At 40.8% G+C, this 14466-nt stretch overlaps 1 protein-coding gene across 1 annotated transcript in view; it reads right to left on the bottom strand.

Moving 5' to 3' along the window:
• The window catches only part of LOC119733290, a 28028-nt gene extending 14303 nt beyond the window's left edge, over positions 1-13725 (bottom strand). Inside the window, exons 1-2 of the mRNA XM_038206890.1 lie at positions 13600-13725; positions 9126-9311 (exon numbers count right to left, since the gene is read on the bottom strand). The gene's annotated coding sequence lies outside the window, so the exon portion shown is untranslated. The remainder of the gene's footprint in view (positions 1-9125; positions 9312-13599) is intronic.
• Between the last annotated feature and the right edge of the window lie 741 nt (positions 13726-14466).

Below are 14466 nucleotides of genomic sequence, written 5' to 3'. Positions count from 1 at the left end.
TTCCTACATGTACATGTAGACTTGGATTTAAATAGCTTATTTAGAATCAATCATTTAACTTTGACATGTTTGACTAGAATAAATGTAGCTGGATTTCTGGAAAAAGACCAGACTCAAATTGGACTCATTCTGCTTGGCCTCGACTCATGGTGGCCTAGCCTGTACATGTTACTCAACAACAGCCAAAAAACACTCACTTGTATTTAATAGCCATAGAGTGCGTAAAATTGGTTTATGAGAAATAAATTGTACCCAGACTATATTGCTGACTGTACAATGGTACATTCACCAATAGTTTACCTACAGCGAGCCAGAGAGCTTAGAATCTATTCAAGTTCAGCATTCCTCGATCCAACATCACTACCCCATTTAATTTATTGGGTTTGTATTCTCAAGTCATCCACCATGGACTCTCACAGACCTTGATGCAAATTCTATCAACAATCCCCAATGAAAAAGCTGCCACAAACAATCCCATATTTGGCGCGCTCCCCCCCTATGTATGTCTTATGGATAATATACACGTACATGTGCCACACCCTGCAGGTAAAACTTGTACACACTCAACCAAAAAGAAAGTCCCCCCCCCCTCATACTTGTTTGTCTTTAACTGAAGAACTACTAGGCACCTCTCGCTCAAATAACCACTAATCAATACAGAAAGTCCTTAGCAATCCAGCCATACTCTTAATTTGGCCCCAAAACAGTGATATAAATGTGTACACATTTATACAACTTATGACAAATAATACCGAAACAAATTTGCACTTTTGTACACCTGCAAGTTGAGTGTAAACATTTTGTCTCGAACGCTCTTTCATCTCTTCCAACAAAAAATTCTTAAAATTGATTTCTTCACATTTTTTCACCATTTCCTTTACGGCATAAATGTACTTTGCATGTTCTTTGAGGTTCAGTAAAGGAAAGGGTAAAAATATAACCAACAAAACTGGACATTATTTTTATGAAATTTTTGTTGGAAGATTGCATTAGAGACGAAATGTTCACACTCAACTTGCTCGTATACAAAATTGCATAATTTTGTACACATTATCACTATATTTTGTACCAAATAAAGAGTATGGCTGGATTGCTAAGGAATTTCTGTACTTATCATTATTTGAGCAAAAGATGCGCAATAGTTTTAGAGTGGACAAAAAGTATTGGGGGGATTTCTTTTCTGGTTGAGTGTATGTGTATAATGGCGATATGGAACTATTGCCTGTGCTTTTCATTTCGTTTGGATCACTCACCTGTTGTGAAAAATACTGTATTAGGCAAACCATGGACCACAATGGTCCGTGGGCAAACTCAACATGTTTTTCTTTGGTAATGAGTGATTGACTCACAGCATTAGCAGCCTATATACGTGTACATGTACATCGCATGAATTAATTTGCACATGGTTAAAGATATAGTCCATCATTTGTAATTTGCACATTCTGTTCATTTGAAGCAACAAAAGTGCTCAAAATCTAAAGAAGGATGCTGAACAACTGACCTGATGAAGTTTCAGCTCAGCTTCAGCTGTATATTTCGAGAAAAACAACATTCTAGGATCTCGATTTCCAATCAAATGTTGCTGAATCTTGTTTTGAATTGGGCCTGAAATCAGCGTCCGAAACAGTTCTCACTGAGCCGATTGCAGCTACGTGATGTTGCGCACCGTCCGACGAATTATAGCAACCGTGCGCGCGTGTGCATCCTGTCAACGCTAGCATGCGCTTCACCGAATAAAAAATACGAACTACTAACGGAAATTTCCAACGGTGCTTTTTTTTTTTTTTCCAAAGGCCTTTTTTCATTGATTTCTTTAAAATGACAGCTTGCCAGAAAGAATAATTTCACAGGGAGTTTAGTCCCCTTACTATCTTTTAACCAAGTATGTTTTTCAACAATTATTACGTCAGTTACTTTTTGGATAGCTGCCAATGATGGACTCGGTAGGCATCTCAAATAAACTTAAACAAATTTATATAGAACCAATATCACCAGTATTCTGCAGATTATCAAGAAACTATATAGAACCATCATCACACGATATTCACTGCAGATTATGAAGAAACTATGCAGCAGGACGTTATAATTACACGAAATGTTCTCAGTACAGTGGCGTACATTTGTGTAGCACGGTCGTTTTTTATTGCGGGGGTAAATTTCTTTAAAAGGGCACTTGCACATCCGTGCTGAAAATGTAGACACGTTTTTTTCCCCGGACACTTGGCCTCCGTAAAATCCAAGGGGGGGGGGCTGGTACCATCTGTCAATGGGGGCGCTCTTCAAAACCGACGATTGTGCACACTAATAGACACTACATATATGGTGCTTTTCAGGGCGATACATGCACGTAAATTCACAAAAAAAAGGCACCCGGAACGGCCGATGGGACAAAAAAGGGCACGATTACTTTTTAAAAAGGGCAATTGTTCAGAAAAAAGGGCACTTGTTTAAAAACGGGCACTCTTTACAAAATATTGGGGGGGGGGGCAGTAAGCGCTGTTTAAAAAAGGCATTTGAATGGAAAAGGGCAGTCTTTAGAAAATATTGGGGGGGGGGGATAAAAAAAAACCTTACCCCCCTGCTGGCTATGCCTATGCTGAATACATGTTGTCCCTTGAACACTGCTCATAGTATGTGATGTGGTCTGAATGTGTTTTCATGCCTAGGCTTGGATTTAGCTTGGACTCAATCATGAAACTTGGACTTTAATAGCTTGACTTCTGGAAAAGAGACTAGACTGGAATTGGACTCGATCTGCTTGGACGCAACTCCGGTGGACTCGACTATCATACTGCTGACAGGAGTTCAACCCCATGTGACAACAAACATCTCAGCATTTGAATTGAAACTTCAAGTTAATCTACAAGTTCCCGTACCAAACACGATCACACTTTAAACCTGAAAGACTTTGCCAATTTGTCACGATGACTACATACATACATGTAGGACACCAGCATAAGACTAGCTATGAGGTCATCAAATCGACTGGCGAACCAAATCCTTGTCAAATAGATTATCGGTAAATTGGAAACTGCACTCAAACGTTGTACCCATTTCTGACCCTGTAAACAGCAGTCCTACTAGCAACATGAATTGTCACTAAATGATTCCACACACAAAAAGAAAGAATGGCTACTCACCAACAGAAACTCCTCCCCTGTATACAGCACTACACACACAACTGTAGCCTTTAGTCTAGTCCCACACGCTTACCCGGACACGTGACACACCCCGGATGCTGACACGTAAAAAGACTACATGTAGGACGAGCGGCGTTAACCGCGAGGGCCTTTATCATCTCGTGGAGAACGCTTATGTTTTTCTTTACATTTGTCTACCGATTTGGTAGACATGCATAATGCATTACCCGTTGTGAATTGACCAATGAAAATGCAGAATTACTAACATAAATCATGCAGCCGTCGTCTGGCGCCAGACAGCCATGGCTGGTAACCGCAAACCACTGTTAGATAATTGGTTTATATTGCTTGATTTATATTACGTGAATAAATGAATAAGTGATTAGTTCCACGAGATAGTAAAGGCCCTCGCGGCTTTGCCGCTCGTGCTAGTCTTTTTACGTGCCAGCATCCAGGATGCGTTACGTGTCCGGATGGTCCGGGTATAGGCGCGTGGGACTTGACTAAAGGCTAACACAACTGTGGCTTGCCTCACAAACAATCAATGCTAAACTCTTCCAGAAACCAAATCTAAGATTGCAATACTAAAAAGGTGCAGTGCAGAATCGACAAGAACAGAATCCAAGTTTACTCTCAAAGGCGAAGGCGCGCAAATGATAAAACCACTTCTGCCCAGCCCCTATTTATAGTCCCGATGACGTCATGTTGGGTAGTTACTCAGAAGAATTAAGCAATTGCCATGCGTTTGTGCTGTGCCACCCTGTAGTTTGATTGGCCTATTTCTTCTGCGCACACTCGTGGTCACAATCAACATACCACCCTATTGGTGCACACATACAATGTATATTTAAATTAGGTTGACCCCCAGGATATTCTGACAATCTAAGCTTTGCCATAGAGCACAATCATACAATCGTTTTGGAAATAAGCTGAATACCCAGACTATTAATTGTAGCGGAAAGTGTAGGGACTTGTAGCTAGTTTATTTACAACGTCATTCCTATTGCACTAACGTAAATTCACTGTGTGTTGGTGACTGGGCGGAGCGTAAGAGCACAGTGGCTGAATGCGCGTACGCTATTGGTTGCCTAAGGCCCATAGGTTTAGTACATGCATATGTGTTTGTACGGCGTATGCATGTTCACGTGAGGGCTATTCACGTGATCGCGCGGAGGAGTTGTGCTGTGGACAGCGGAGGGTACGGTCGTGTATTGCTCGCGTTCTGTGTTTTGGGTAATGCTGACGCGCACTGTGTAAGGCGCTGGCCCTGACTGTGCTGAAGTTACGCTGTGTGATGCTGACGCGCAGCCGTACAAGTGAATGTACGGTACGATGCTGACGCTAGCTTGCATGGGTAAGGCGTAAATCAGGTTAAGGCTGACAGCGTGTATTACTTACATTGGCGTGCATTGCTTACATTGGCGTGTGTTATTTACATTGGCGTGTGTTATTTACATTGGTGTGCATTGTTTACTTAGGTACATTGTTTACTTAGTGTGCATTGTTTACTGAGTGAACGTTGCTGACTTAGTGTGCATTGTTTACTTAGTGTACATTGTTTACTGAGTGAACGTTGCTGACTTGGTGTGCATTGTTTACCTTAGTGTACATTGTTGACTTAGCCGTGCATTGTTTACATTAGTGTACATTGTTGACTTAGCAGTGCATTGTTTACATTGGGTGCATTGTTCAAGCGTGCGCATTGCTGCTTAGTTGAGGCCGCAGTTAACTCCCAAGTGTAATTGAGTGACCCTGATAATTAACAACCCCATCAAAACTCAATCACTACTGCATATTTCTTGATTATTGTATAATAAATTACGATTATATTTGTGGTGCCAACATTCCTGTTGTCCATGTGTATTTGTTGTTGGTTTATTGTGCAATTAACAGTGGGTAATCACAATCATCATAATCGGCAGTATATTTCCTCCAAAACGGACCTGCTCCCTAGGCTTTGAGGTCGCTCTGAGTGGTCTCTCGTCTTGGGAAAGCTTGCGTTCGGGAAGATCAGCTACACTCTAATAGGTGTCAGACTTGGTCCCAACGAACTTAGGTTTGGCCCGGGGAGATCCCTGCCACACTATTGTATGTTGTTGATTGTACAATGGTATTCACGAATAGTTTACCTACAGCGAGCCAGAGAGCTTAGAATCTATTCAAGTTCAGCATTCCTCCTTCCAACATCACTACCCCATTTCCACCATTGACTCTCACAGACCTTGATGCAAATTCTGTCAACAATACCCAATGAAAAAGCTGCCACAAACAATCCCATATTTGGTGCTGCCCCGCTACTTACATGTATGCCTTACGGATAATATACACATACATGTGCCACACCCTGCAGGTAAAACTTGTATACACTCAACCAAAAAAGAAAGTCCCCCCCCCCTCAAGTTTGTTTGTCTTTAACTCAAGAACTACTAGGCACCTCTCGCTCAAATAACCACTAATCAATACAGAAAGTCCTTAGCAATCCAGCCATACTCTTAATTTGGCCCCAAAACAGTGATATAATGTGTACACATTTATACAACTTATGACAAATAATACCGAAACAAATTTGCACTTTTGTACACCTGCAAGTTGAGTGTAAACATTTTGTCTCGAACGCTCTTTCATCTCTTCCAACAAAAAATTCTTAAAATTGATTTCTTCACATTTTTTCACCATTTCCTTTACTGCATAAATGTACTTTGCATGTTCTTTGAGGTTCAGTAAAGGAAAGGGTAAAAACATTACCAACAAAACTTTTTGTTGGAAGATTGCATTAGAGACGAAATGTTCACACTCAACTTGCTTGTACACTTTGTGTACGGACATTATCGCTATTTTGTGCCAAATAAAGAGTATGGCTGGATTGCTAAGGAATTTCTGTACTTGTCATTATTTGAGCAAAAGATGCGCAATAGTTTTAGAGTGGACAAAAAGTATTGGGGGGATTTCTTTTCTGGTTGAGTGTATGTGTATAATGGCGATATGGAACTATTGCCTGTGCTTTTCATTTCGTTTGGAGCACTCACATATTAAGCGAAAAATACTGTATTAGGCAAACCATGGACCACAATGGTCCGCGGGCAAACTCAAACAAGTTTTTCTTTGGTAATGAGTGATTGGCTCACAGCATTAGCTGTTTCGCTGAATAAAGAACAATTAGTTAACAGAAATTTCCAACGGTGCTTCTTAAGACGTTGGAAAGGCCTTCTTTTGTTGCTTTCTTTAAAATGGCAGCTTGCCAGAAAGAATAATTTCACAGGGAGTTTAGTCCCCTTACTATCTTTCAATCAGTATGTGTTTCACCAGTTACTTTTTGGATAGCTGCAAATGATGGACTCAGGCTTTAAAACACAACATGTATACTTTTTTCGTTAAATTATAACTTACAAGTAGAAAATCCATTATAATAAAAAATTCCCACACCACAGTATTTGATAATTGTTTAAATGATTGCATTTAACTTCACATTTTCACATAATTGTAGACAAACTAAGTAGGCATCTCAAATAAACGTATAGAACGATCATCACACGATATTCACTGCAGATTATGAAGCAATATATATGCAGCAGGATGTTATAATTACACAAACTGTTCTCTGTATGTTGTCCCTTAAACACTGCTCATGGTAAGTGATGTGGTCTGAATGCATTTTCATGCCTAGGCTTGGATTTAGCTTGGACTCAATCATGAAACTTTGACTTTAATAGCTCGACTTCTGGAACAAAGACTAGACTCGATTGGACTCCATCTGCTTGGACTCAACTCGGTGGACTACACTATAATACTGCTGACAGGAGTTCAACCCCATGTGACAACAACAGTTTTAGCATTTGAATCGAAACTTCACGTTATCTTCTACAAGTTCCCGTACCAAACACGATCACACTTTAAACCTGAAAGACTTTGCCAATTTGTCACAGTGACTACACGTAGGACACCAGCATACGACTAGCTATGATGTCATCTGAAGTGACTGGTAACTAGTATCAAATGGACTGGCGAACCAAATCCTTGTCAAATAGATTATCGGTAAATTGGAAACTGCACTCAAAAGTTTTACCCCATTTCTGACTCTGCAAACAGCAGTCCTTCTAGCAACATGAATTGTCACTTAATAATTCCACACACAAAAAGAAAGAATGACTACTCACAAACAGAAACTCCTCCCCTGTATACAGCACTACACACACAACTGTGGCTTGCCTCACAAACAATCAATGCTAAACTCGTCCAGAAACCAAATCTAAGATTGCAATACTAAAAAGGTGCAGTGCAGAATCGACAAGAACAGAATCCAAGTTACTCTCAAAGGCGAAGGCGCGCAAATGATAGAACCACTTCTGCCCAGCCCCTATTTATAGTCCTGATGACGTCATGCTGGGTAGTTACTCAGAAGAATTAAGCAATTGCCATGCGTCTGTGCTGTGACACCCTGTAGTTTGATTGGCCTATTTCTCCTGCACACACTCACGGTCACACTGAACATACCACCCTATTGTTGCACACGTAGATCTTTAAATTAGGCTGACCCCTAGGTTATTCTGACAATCTAAGCTTTGCCATAGAGCACGTAAAATTGTACACTCAGTTTATGAGAAATAAACTGAATACCCAGACTATATTGTTGATTGTACAATGTACAAATTGGTACCGGGGGTATTCCCCAATAGTTTACCTACAGCGAGCCAGAGAGCTTAGAATCTATTCAAGTTCAGCATTCCTCGTTCCAACGTCACTGCCCCGTTTATTGGGTTTGTATTCTCAGGTCATCCACCATTGACTCTCACAGACCTTGATGCAAATTCTGCCAACAATACCCAATGAAAAAGCTGCCACAAACAATCCCATATTTGGTGCTGCCCCGCTGCTTACGGATTAGCACACCAGGTGAAAGGAATAATGGTGATATGGGACTATTGCTGGTGCTTTTCATTTCTGTTTGAGTACATGTACTCACCTCAGTGACAAAGTCTTTATTAGGCAAACTCAATCTGTTTGTCTTTAATGAGTGATTGGCTGACAGCGTACAGCGCACACCCAATATGTCATTTCGTTCACATTTTGTGGGGATTACCAAACTATAGACTTTTGGAAACTGTGTTGTACAGGGTGTCCCAAAACAAATGACACCCTAACTTTGATTGCAACTTCAAAAATAACTAAGCTGGCTCTGTACGTTTTTTTTTGCAAGCGGACATTATCACTAGCAAACAAAATTTGGGTGTCGGAGCAGGAGGGGGGGGGGGGTTCGCTTTTTTTTCTCATGAATTTCTATTGAAAAAAAATGTTTGACAGAGCTGGGTTTTTGTTTTGACCCCCCCCCCCCCCCCCCCCCCCCCCTCTGGATCCGCGCCTGTGTAGGCTGGGAATTCTTAACTGTTGAAAACAGCCACTTGATTGATTTGGACTGAAAGGACTACTTGGCACAAAATGTATGTTTGCATAGGAAGGTTTACAAAAATTAACTTTTTTTGACGTGACACAAGAGGGCGCCGTGTAATGACGTCATCTTCACTTGCTTGTGTTTGGCATCCCTCACTGACCATTTGCTGAATTTGAATCTTTGAAACGAAAGTACATTTTGAAAATGAAAAAAGGTCTTCGCTGTCGCCGATTCCGTAAATTTGGGCATAAATGTCAGACACTTTAATGAGCTGCTGTTGGAAAAGTGAATGTGATACATCACTAATGATGTGACATCTAATGAGTAGAAAACAATTACATACCAAACTACGGTACCACCACCTTGACAACCATGTGGTCCGACGTATGATGGTTAAATTAAACAATTCAACAGGTTAATTAAACAGAATATCAGTGAAGGGTATGTACCCTAGTTAAACAAAGTCAAAGTATAACAGACTGACAGACAAACATAAAAAAGAAAGTTAAAAACAAAAATAATTGTCCTACCTACCAACCTGGATAATTGTTAGGATGTTACCGTAAACACACACATATTTTCAGCCTAAGTGAACCTACCATGATACGGGTCTTGACGCACATCCATGGCTTGGCCGGTGTCAATTCTTGCTGTCCTCTTTGGAGGTTTGTGGCCATGAACTTCCTGTATGCATCTTCATCGGTCTCTGCAAGCTCATCCAGCATTGACCAAAAGCACTGTGCCTGCTTCATCAGGTCATGTTGGACGCCTGTCGCCATACTTTACTAAAATTGGAAAAGAAAGGAGGACAATTTTGAAAATGGAATCCACGCGATATTCCAAACGGAGCCCTCGCTGATAAACGGTAAATTTCACTTTTCATCCAGATTGTAAGTAAAGCTTAGTATCATGATCTTCAAATCATAAATCTGTAATTGTATCTCAGGTGGCATAAAGTAATTCTGCGGCCGTTTTGAGGGTGAAATCTGATGTTTTTGTTGGAAAATGGTTGGGTTGTTTTAACAATTGTTTGAAACGCCATGTAAGTACTATCGCCAGATTATGTCCAAATGTTAAAAATAATGCAGAGGCTACTGCTGTGGCCATTGCCACGTTACAGCACCGTCTGGCTCACTGACCTAATAGTTAATGTCCTTCGTACAACTGCATGTGCGCACATCACATCACATGACAGCGATAAGGGTCTGTGGATGAACAGTTTGCCACATGCATGCAAAATCGTAGCAGGGTACCAACGAAATCAAAGAAAGTGTTCTTGTTTTGAAGTAGATTTTTGATTCAAAATGTTGAATGGTTAATGGCATGTTTTGTATTGATCATGTGTATGCTCCAACTTTTGTGCACTTTAAGGAAAGAATTCCATAAATATACATGTATGGACATCACTAATTTTTCCGATAACATGTCCTAAAAAGCCAAATTTTGCAGGGAAAATATTGTAGTATTTACTGAGAAAACACTTGGAACTTTTCTGACCAGTCTCATAATAGGGTTTGTGCACAGGGTGGCAAGTGATTTTCAGGTGGGGTATGGAAGTCTTTCTGCTTTGTTTATCCACAGACCATTGTTGTCATGTGATGTGCACACACGCAGTGGTACATGTAACTCCGATGGGGCTTACACTGTTTACTGAGACTTGGGTAATCGTTATCTTCAGAACACCTCTATTTTTTACCGGTTCCGTTCCGTTCAAAACTGACTTTTGCGTGACTGTTCAGTACCAAAACAACTTTTGCGGGCCAGTCTTTTGTCTTCAGATTAACTCATGTTTGTTGTAGTTTTGAAACGCACTTTCAAAGAAAATGTTACTTTCCTATCTTTTTTTTGGCAATCAGAGACGCAAGCCAGACAGAATGAAAGCCTGATGCTGATTGGCTGATGATATTTTTTTTATAAGCCAATCAGCATGATCAGCATCAAGCCTTCATTGCATCAAGTTTTCACGGTCGCCATAAATTCGAGCCTGTTTTCTGGTTGTCGTTGTCGTCTTTTCAAATGACTCTTTTACCCCATAATTTCCCTCATAAATCGAAGACATGCCCACTTTCCACAATATAATAAACAAAATATTCAAGAAGGTGTCCTCCCTTGAATGATTGGAAAAAAAAGTGATGTACGTATTGAGTGTCATTTAGTCAGCTGTTTTGATGAGTCCTTTCTGCCTTTAACCTTATATAGGAACGGGTTCCAAAAGATAACGATTACCGAGACTAGGCCTACTACATGTACTAGGCCTAGTACATGTACCGGTACTAAAAAATAAAAAGGCGAAGTTGGGCACCAAGTTACTCTGACATGTCGGACGGAAAGAATGCAGCATTCAGCATTTGTGTTCAAAGTCAATGGAAAGTCAAGAAGATTTTCAAAGTATTTTCTAACCACGTTGGAAACGCGATTCTCTGTCCCAGATTCAAATCTTTTAGGAAAGAGTTCCATACTGGGCCATGACCTGAAAAGTACCAAATCTGATGAAGAAACACAATTTAAGGTGTGCAAAAATGCTTAAAATACTTTAACCACCAGTCACACTTGCCAACTGCACTTGCCACACTTGCCAACTGCGCGCTAAAGCGCGCACCCGACGACTGTTTGTCGGCCAACTTTGGCTGCCGTTCTACCTCTGCCGTGATGCAAGTGAAGACTCATAGTTAGTGCAGCAGTGGTGCATCAAACAGGCATCCGGTGCGCGCTTCAGCGCCATGCTGCGCCGCGCCCAGTCAGTTGCTGTGTCACACGTAGCTGCTCTATTTTCTCGTCCACACAACTGACAGCAACACAAGGCCAGCGAAAGATGGCCGTAAAAAAGGCTTCCGAAAATTCGTGATTTTCATGGCAAACCACAACCCATCCAAAACAAACAAAGTTGTTTTCGGTAGTTAAAGACCTACTTCATACATCCATCAAGGTATTTTTTTTCTCAAAAAAAGGATTTCGATGCATTTTGACGGTATTATTTCACGGACAAATCAACTAAAAATTAGGTTATGAAATTTTCGGGTTTTTTTCAACAACGACGAAAGTTTCCCAAATGTTGTCAAAGGAAAGAATGAACCTTCATCTACAAAAAATCTCGTGAACGTGATGTCGTCAATATTTTAAGAATTTGATGTACACCTAATGTTTCCAACAACTTCCATTTTTCACAATGCGAAATATCGTCGCCACTGTAAAGCATAGAGCGAGGAGCCCAAACACGGTGTGACCTTGTGACCCCATACGCCCGATGAATGGTCGAGTTCGAGTATGGCCTGCTTAATATTCATAAGTCATTCATTGTACGTTCGCACGTGCTATTCACAATGTTTTCAAGCCAACGTACGTCAGCGTACTTACTTTCGTTTACACGCGTACATGTGATTGCAAATCATGAAATCTCGCAACGGTCTTCATTTTTTTTAACCGGCGATTTGGACCAAACATTAGAAGTCTCCTGCACGTGTTTCACATGAAAATGAAGCGTATACCTTCCTCTATCTATGAATCATTGGCCTTTTTAAAGAATCCAATGTACACCTAAAAACTATCGGCCCTCGCTTTTGTCATGTTTGTTGATAAAAAATATGATTTTGTTCGACAGGCCCTGACAACACTTTATATTTGGCAAAAGCAGTTATTTTTGGTATCAAAATAAAGCACACGATTTGAACTTTTCACATATTTAGCCATCTTGGCCAAACAGTACATGTATCCAGGCATTTTCTGTGTTTTCTTTAGTCTCGCATAAATCTTGTAAAACCTCGCGTACGCTTTTGGGCCACGCATGCACGACCTCGGGACAAGAAACTGAGGTCAAACAGGGCTGTGTGCGTGTGCGACACGGCCACTGACTGGCGCCATGCAGTTGGCAAGTGTGACTGGTGGTTCGCTGTGTGTGCATGGTAATCGACAGCGCTTTGCAGTTTGTTGGTGCACAAATCTAGCACAGGGCATCATCATGACCGCACGGCTGTCAGTTATGCCTCCTTTTTTCACTGCAATTGTAGGCTGAATCTTCATCGTGGATCGTTTTTTTCTTCGAAGACCTGTGAAGTGGTGAAGTGGGTAAGACCCAGTTGAAATAAGTGTGTTTAGGGGAACAAAATTGCACATTTTCAAATTTTTGTGGGACCTGCCAATGCTGCAGTCCAAGTGAAAAACTTCCTCCAGCCCTAAATGACAACCCAATGATAAAATTTAGGGCTGGGTAACTCCAGCTAGGAAAACGACTGTGTTTGGACAAAAAAAACCCCAAAATGCCGACCACCCTAGTGTAGGCCCCTACATGTATGTCACTTTTGAGTGTCATTAAGTCAGCTGTTTTGGTGAGTTCTTTAACCTTGGGTCCTACAGATAACGATTACCGAGACTAGTAGTACAAAATATAAAAAGGCGATAAGTTGGGCACCAAGTAACTCGGGCATATCGAGCAGAAAGAATGCGGCGATCACGAAGTGTAGGGCCCCTGTTTTGTTTTGATCAAATCAGAGTCAAATTTTTTTTTATTGTTCAAAAATCACCTTTACAATCAAAAGCAGACTTTCCTCAATTCTAATGACACCCGTTTTGCAATTTTGAACAGATTCTTTGGTTAGAAATCACGATTTTCCTGCGCGGTTTGTGTCTTGCGATTCAGCATGTCGTGCGTGCCCGCTCACGGTTCATCGAGTGGTGATCGCCATCTTTATTTTTGGGTAGCGTGTTGTCGCGCCGCGCTGTCATCATCATTTGGCCACGAATTTCCTTCAAAAAATCAAAACCCTGCCCTCTAAGGCTCTATCTATGACATACATGTACCTGTTTATTGAAAATGTCGCCAAAACTAGTTTGGTACGTCCAATAATTTAAAAGTGGATTTTGTTCCCTTATAGCATGGAGGAATAAGTTCTTATTCCTCCATGCTTATAGGAACCGGAACCTACACTACACGATCGCCAAGAATGCAGTAGGCCTATTCAGCGTTTGTGTACAAAGTCTATGGGAAGTCAAGAAGATTTTCAAAGTATTTTCTAACTAAATTGGAAATGATTCTCAGTCCCAGATTCATGTCCTTTTAACATTTTTGCAATGACTGACCTTTATTGAGATGATATATGAAGAAAATGTGGCGTCAGGTTGCAACGTTCTTTCCCCAAACGTTCCCTTTTTTAGCTTTCTTGCTGAACTTCAGGAGTTTCAACTTTCCGCAACTTTTGTTTACTAATCGACCAAGTTGACAAGCGCCCTCTCTAGTTGGACGTAGAAATCTTACGTTCCGAGGGCGCACTTCTGGGGGGGGGGGGGTTGAAAGAAAATTAAAGTAAACCGTTTGGCACATAATTATAATGAATTTGTCTTCGTGCGAGCATGGTGCGAGAGACTACTATTTTGTCAGGCGCGCCCTTTTTCAACAGGAATGTTTAGTTGACAAAGAATGTGCAAATATATGGGGTAAGGCATAATGCCCTTACTTTTTAAAAGTGAAACAAACGACATTCATTAAAGTATTAAAGAACTTTGGCCCCTAGTATGTCTAAACGGGTCATTAAACCTCTCTTAGAGGATATTGTAAGGACAGTAGTGAATGCCTCATATACTGTATTCAGTAACCGGAGAATCGAGTGTGACTGGTCATTTAAACCACTCATTTATTATTATAAAAACCAGCGAATGTGTGAATAAATTTAAGAAAATTGCTGTAATTTGATTCAGGGATACATGTTCAGTGTAAAGGGATCTCGATTGTGACTGCCATATTGGGTTCTTTTTTCCCTTAAATTTAATGGAGGGCTCATTGGCATTTTTTGTCAGCAAATTATACTCTCTGATAGAGGCTCCCTAGGTTGGCTCGTAGTTGAGCATCTTCGGGTCCTTGAATACATGTGCAATTTCTCCTTTTCATAAGCTGATTTTGTGTGAAAAAAACTACGTGTAAATGCTTTCAGGAAACCCTTTTCCTCCGAT

The sequence above is a fragment of the Patiria miniata genome, unplaced genomic scaffold (assembly GCF_015706575.1).
Source record: "Patiria miniata isolate m_02_andy unplaced genomic scaffold, ASM1570657v1 HiC_scaffold_25, whole genome shotgun sequence".
NCBI classification, from domain to species: domain Eukaryota; kingdom Metazoa; phylum Echinodermata; class Asteroidea; order Valvatida; family Asterinidae; genus Patiria; species Patiria miniata.
This window is presented reverse-complemented; position numbering and strand designations above follow the sequence as displayed.